Below are 6,757 nucleotides of genomic sequence, written 5' to 3'. Positions count from 1 at the left end.
TCAGTGCTTATACCCCCTCCCCTTCTTAATGATAAAAAGAAGAAAAAAACTGGGAAACATGGGGTAGCTCATAAAATCAGGTTTAGGCCATTTCTTGAGTAAACCTGTGCGTAACATACGGAGAGTTATATTCTGGTTAGTAATAATACTCATTATGAGTACGTGCTTTGCTTGATACTCCGCATATATTCACATCAGAGTAACCGCAGCTGCCACAAAAGATGAAACATTTGCATAAAGATTGAGATTAATCGATTTCTTTGGTGTCTTGCTGTCGTTAGCAACAAAGGCGATCGAAGGAGAGGACCGAATATGGCAAGCTAACCATGGTTACTGTGACATAAATATCAAAATAGAAGAAGTTGAAGTAGTGAAAAAAAAACCAGAAGTAGTACTACTACTAGTAGTAGTAGTAGTAGTAGACAAAATAAATGAGTGTTATTATTTATCAATATTATGTTCTTATTATCGTTTTTATTGTTACTATTATCGTTAATTCTATGATTATTATTATTAAACTAATTCATAGTAGTAGTGGTATGGTAGTAGTAGTAGTAGTAGGAGTAGTAGTAGGAGTAGTAGTAGGAGAAGTAGTAGTAGTAGTAGTAGTAGTAGAAGTAGTAGTAGCAGGAGTAGTAGTAGTAGTAGTAGTAGTAGTAGTAGTATAGTAGTAGTAGTAGTAGTGGTAGTAGTAGTGGTAGTAGTAGTAGTGGTAGTAGTAGTGGTAGTAGTAGTAGTATAGTAGTATTATAGTAGTAGTAGTAGTAGTAGTAGTAGTAGTAGTAGTAGTAGTAGTAGTAGTATAGGAGGAGGAGGAGTAGTAATAGTCGTTGTAGTAGTAATGTCATTAGCATATTAAGTTAAACTAAGTGATGCCTTGCAAACAGCGAATCAACATGCATGGAGAGGTCAACAACCAAGGACTAAACAACAAGGGTTAATTCATTCGAATCCGCATTCACTGACGTTCGGACATGCACGTTCAGTCAACTTTGCAAGTCGCATGACCAAGAGGCGAAGCCTATCAAAGTTTAGATGCTTTCAATTCGCATGAAGTAACTAAATAAATCAGACGTTTCCACACCTTCGCAATGATCGCAAGGGTCTATGAGAAACTGGGATTTCTCCGCCATCGTCTTCTTCTCTTGCTATCTCCTTGTTGTTTTTATATCAGATGGAGAAACCGCGTGCGCACACCCTTGTGGGGATTATAGTAAATAAAACATGATTCACAGACTTCCTTTATATCTTCCATCGCAAGCGTGGTATAATCAGAGTTGATTACCGTATAAGCGTGGCTTATTATTAAAGGGCACTGCATATTATTATTTAACCCTGTTGGCCTCTGTCCAGGGGCATGGATATAACCTTTTTTAATCATGAGGAATGATGAGATATAATGTACTATGTGTCCGGGGCTATTTACACAGGACGGTATGAAAACACTGTAAACATGTTAAAGGAAACATCTTGAAAGATTATCCGAGGTATTCCCGAGGTACACCCTGCCGATGTGGTCTTTGTATTAGTGTTTCAAACTGGAATATGACATTTTGTTGAATATTAAGGTATAAAAGCTGCTTTGTGACATTCGAGAAAAAAAGGGGGAAAACTACTAGCAACTTGATGATTACATTGTGACTAATGTAAAGACGATTCCATCACTTTGAGTGTACTTGAATAATAAATTCATCATTTTACAGGTACGCTTTCCCTCGGGGAGGTAATGAAAATACAAAGATATCATACATTTTTTCATTAAAATATAATTTTGAGTAAAGATATTGAAATGCTATGACGTTTAACTATTATTATTTATTATTGGAGCAAATGGAGCATCTATCAAAGACATTTTCATAAAAAATACAATATTATCAATGCTTGTAAAATTTGTTTAAACGTACACCTATCTGGTTCTTAGAGCTTTGGCTTGGAAACCACCTTTTATTTATTCATTTATTTATTTATTCATTTTCTTATTAATGATTTATTTATTTATATAATTATTGGTGTTGACAAGGTTAGATTTGGCTTTTTTGTGTTAAGCTTTTCAAAGCAACGTCAACAAAAAAGTGGTTCACCATTACGACGGGATGTATTAGCCAAATGTTAAAACATAAAACTCCCGGATGTATAGAATGATAACGAATATGACATCCCTGCCAAAGCTACGCTTCTCGATGTAGATTGACCCATCTATTTGTGCTACAGCCAGTTAACTGAAACATCAACATGAATAGCTCTTGCGGCTTTACAGCTTCTAATTTTGTTGTATCACTTTCTCTGGACCTCATGTGTCCATAACTTATCGCCAAGGTCCTGGGAATAATTGCATCTTGCCCAGTAGCCATCGATCTCCATTCACACCTAAAAGATAAATATTTATTAAAATAGTCATTGATATAAATTGCTATGCAAGAAGATGAGGTAATATTATTGATAGACACCCGAGTACCCAACGATCACATTCACACCTGAAAATAATTTGGTGTACATGGTTTATGTGAAATTGTCATCGATAGAATTATTCTTTCGTATAGCTTCAAATTATGTACCAACGCCAGATAAAACATGAAATAACGGCTTATCGTTCGAAAATAATACATTACTTTATTTTGTTTAGGACGTTATTGGCCTCACGCATTAACATGATTAATTAAAACATTGTCTTTTTGTTTCATAACCCTATATAGAGCAACAATCATAAGGGAGAGGATTGCCGAAACCTTAAGAGCATGGAAAATGGTTCGATCCACTCGGTTCAAATCGATCTCCTCCTCCGACATGTCCGAGTTTGAACACGGCATTAGTGATTAACGAGAAGCTACTCAGACCATGCTAACAATACAGTCACACCAACGAAACCGCCACTCCAAATCGACCGATGGCATGTCATTGAAAATAACGTAGTATATACCTTTGATCGATCTTGAAGTAGTGACTGTGATATTAGGAAGGCGCGAAGTGAAGGAAACATCGGGGTGAGAATAATTAAGATCAGCAAAATAATACATGACTTCGTCGAATCGCTCATAGAAGGGACCCTTATGGCCGATTTCGTCTCGAAAATTCAATTAAATGCCATACCGATCGTCCTTTTGAATTTGTTCGTGAAGCTATCTCCAAATGTTGAGTCACAGACATATAATATGGACGTTTTGATATAGGCCTTTCTGAAATTATGTGTCGTTCATGCAACCGTTCATAATTGCCCTTTTATTTTCACTGCTTTTTATTCCATTTCCTTCCCTTTTCGCGTGCCCATTGCTATCCATATTTCATCCCAGTATTTCCATAATCATGATATCATTAAAAAAATTGTGACCTCACACTCGCTCCATTTTTTTCGTCCAATACGACGGGCACTTTATTAGCCCGCAAATAAATCGATGCAGATCCATGGATTTCATAATAATATAATATCTTCAAAACAATGATACAAAATGGTCGGTCATCATAACTGGTGCGCATTATGAGACCTTCCCGCCGACAGAAACAAACTTGAAGAGCTATGGTAGCTGGCAGTGTTCCAAACCACCGCGCGCGATTGCTAAAATATACAAATATCCTTTGATGACGCAAAATACTGCCTGGATTGTCCCCCAAACTTACCAAGGCGTGCAACCAAAGTCGTTACTAAATCCAAAGTATTAAATGAACATTAGGCATTATGTATACTCAATGTGTGACGTAAATTGAATCATATTTCGTGGCTTGAATTCCGCAAAGGTATCGGTATGTGACGTGCAATATTTTGGATCGTGAAGGCTCATTTCTCACCCGACTTTAGATCCTGACTCTCAGTCGTTAACACTCAAATGACTATAAACAAGTAAATTTGATGCAAAGATACACGATGCAAGTGCTGTAATTTCTTGTTTTTAAATTTTGCGACAAAAAAGTTAATACAGATATCTTCGAAATAGGGTAGTTTTCAAATTGTGTTATTTCAACTTCCAGAATGTTACCAGTGTGTGCAGATATCTCGAATTGGTAAGAAACGCCACCAACGTCGTACATAACCCTATAATCTTATCATTATCAGGTTTAAGGGTTAATAGACTTCTTTAACATTTTAATTCCTGGCTTGAGTGACATGATTTACCTCGGTTGACAAAATGACAAATGGTCACTTTAATGTTCATGATCATTTCGCTGATTCCTGTCTGATTGAAATTCAATAGGCATATCAAATGCACCAAGCGATGCGAAAAGCGACAGTATGGGAATAGATTATTAGTTCGTGTAGGGGCCCATACTGAATCTAAAAGGGTTCTCGTTGACCACATGACACTGAGCAGTGAGGCAACTCTTTAAATAAAAATATTGAGAGGTTTTACCTTTTGTCAAGTTTGCAGGTTAGATTTATTCTGACATGTCTGAAGGAATGATAATGAGTTATTACTCTTCTTATATCGACAATGGTGGATGAATTATATTTTTCAATAAGGGACCTTTTGTACATGGCCGGGGCCTACAGTACTGTTATTAAAAATGGCTAAACTAAAATAGACGTTAAAAATGACCCCTCGTTCATTTGCGTTTGCTTACTTATGTACGCCTGTTGCAAAGATAGCATTCAGTGCGACGAACTTTATAGTGTACAATGATTGAAAACATGTTCCAGTGGAGGGGGGGGGGCATGATTTCGCAGCAAAACAAGCTTTTGAAATACATCCAGATTAAATAGGGCGATATATAAGTAGGGTCTCAAGGATCCATGAATATGGAAGCGAATAAAGGATTTGTATATTTATAAACACATCTAAGGAATAAAAAAATGATTAAATGCCCCATATTTGTCCTATTTTTAACAAACAATAAGTAGGTGTGATTGACAGAGCAGATTCTAAAAAAAAAACATGTATGCAGAGTAAATGGAAAATAGATGGATACTTAATTCCTAAAGGATATCTAGAAGACAAATTGGGAAAGAGGATTAGCGTACCTGGCACGTGAAATGAAAATATAATCTATTAAGTGTTTGCTGGGACAGAAATTTATCTTATTGAATACAAATAATCTTTTTCGTTTTACCGGTGAAGATTTCTTTATATATTCTGCCACGGAAGGATGTTAATCGAAAGAAAGGGTACGTAAATTCAGGATTTTATAAGCTATCAAGCAAGATTAAATTTGATAATTTAGAAAACCCCTTAGATATAGCGTTCCCATTTCGCAAAGCCTCTTGTTATTTGTTGATTTCTTTGTCATTTGTTAAAAAAAGACCAATTTGGGGGAAATAGTTTGATGTCACTACAAAAAAGTTTTATAGCATTGTTTTTACACGACCTTCAAGTAGAGCCTTCTAGATGATAATTTCAATATATCTTAAACTACTTTCTTTTGAACGGGACCCTTGTTTATGTGGTTTTAAAGACAGAAAATAAATAATTTATAAACGCCATGCGCGAAAGATCTCCGTTTGAAAAGCTATATCACAAACATGCTTAAAACATCAATTCACCTTGACCATTGGCCTTGAGAGGCATAATGATAATCATCCACTGTCGGATCCATGAGGGGGGGGGGGGCACGTGCCCCCCTTTTGAGAGCCATAATCACAATTTTTAATGTAAATATACCATTTTACCCAGGTGTGCCACCCCCTTGAAAGCGAGGACTTTTTTTTGTTTTAACCTTCTCAAAATTTTTAAGGTGAAAACCTTTTTTCTCTCTCTTTTTGTGTTTGCTCGTCAAATTTTCATCGGGAAAATGTGCCCCCCCCCCCCTTGGAAAATCCTGGATCCGCCCCTGTAATCACTGAGTAGAAGGACTACATCTAATACACAAAAAAAAAAAATCAATATGTTGGATGTTTTAGAAAATCAGAAATGGTTTAATGGATTCAGTCTCACATACTTTAAGTGTGAGACGATGACATATACACTAAAGCAGCAGACGGATGATCAAACCACTTAGGAAAAATAAAGGAATGGCTGAGAAAGTCTTATCGAGAGGGAGGGGGAGATAGAGGCGGGGAAAAGGACATTTAACAGAGACCGAGATAAGCAGAAAGAGACTGACAGAGAGAGAGGGGGAGGGGGGGGGGGCAACATAACAGATACAGACAAAGAAAGAGAGAAGCAGCTACAGAGAGGAAGAAGGAGTTCACATCTACTCTAGATCGTGGCCCACTTTATTATCATTGTTAGAACGCTTAATGATAACGACCGGATTATAATTAATGAGCACGTTCTTTATTTTTTAATATCATAAAATATTTTTTATATGATTCGGTCAGCATTATTCTGATTTATTGGATAACAAGAACAGAGGAAGGGGGAAGAGAGAGAGAGAGAGACAGAGGGGGAGAGAGGGAGAGAGAGAGAAGGGGGATGGAAGGGGTTCAAATGGACCTTGACCCACGGAAAAAAAGGGGAATAAAGGTTTCTTAGTCTTTGTACAACAAGAGATAATGTAAGGAGACTAATAGTTGAGAACATGGGCAAACATTAGTCAAGGAGATAAAGAGAGAGTGAAAGAGAGAGAGAGAGAGGGAACGGGGGAGATGGAGTTGAGGAAGGATTATAAAGTGGTTAACAAAGTAGGATCTCTCTCTGTTTCTGGACTATGCATGATAATAATATTCCTCCTTCGCTATCCAACTAGGCACTATCGACAGCTGCACAATAATATATCGAATACACGTCATCTTACGCTCTGGGTCTTGACTTGAAGATATGGAATTCACCCGAAAACAAGACTGCACATTTTCATAAATTCCCTTTTTTGGTATGTTTTCCACTGATGTACT

This window comes from Lytechinus pictus, chromosome 13 (genome assembly GCF_037042905.1).
Source record: "Lytechinus pictus isolate F3 Inbred chromosome 13, Lp3.0, whole genome shotgun sequence".
NCBI classification, from domain to species: domain Eukaryota; kingdom Metazoa; phylum Echinodermata; class Echinoidea; order Temnopleuroida; family Toxopneustidae; genus Lytechinus; species Lytechinus pictus.
The sequence above is the reverse complement of the archived record's forward strand: the minus strand, read 5'-3'. Positions refer to the sequence as shown.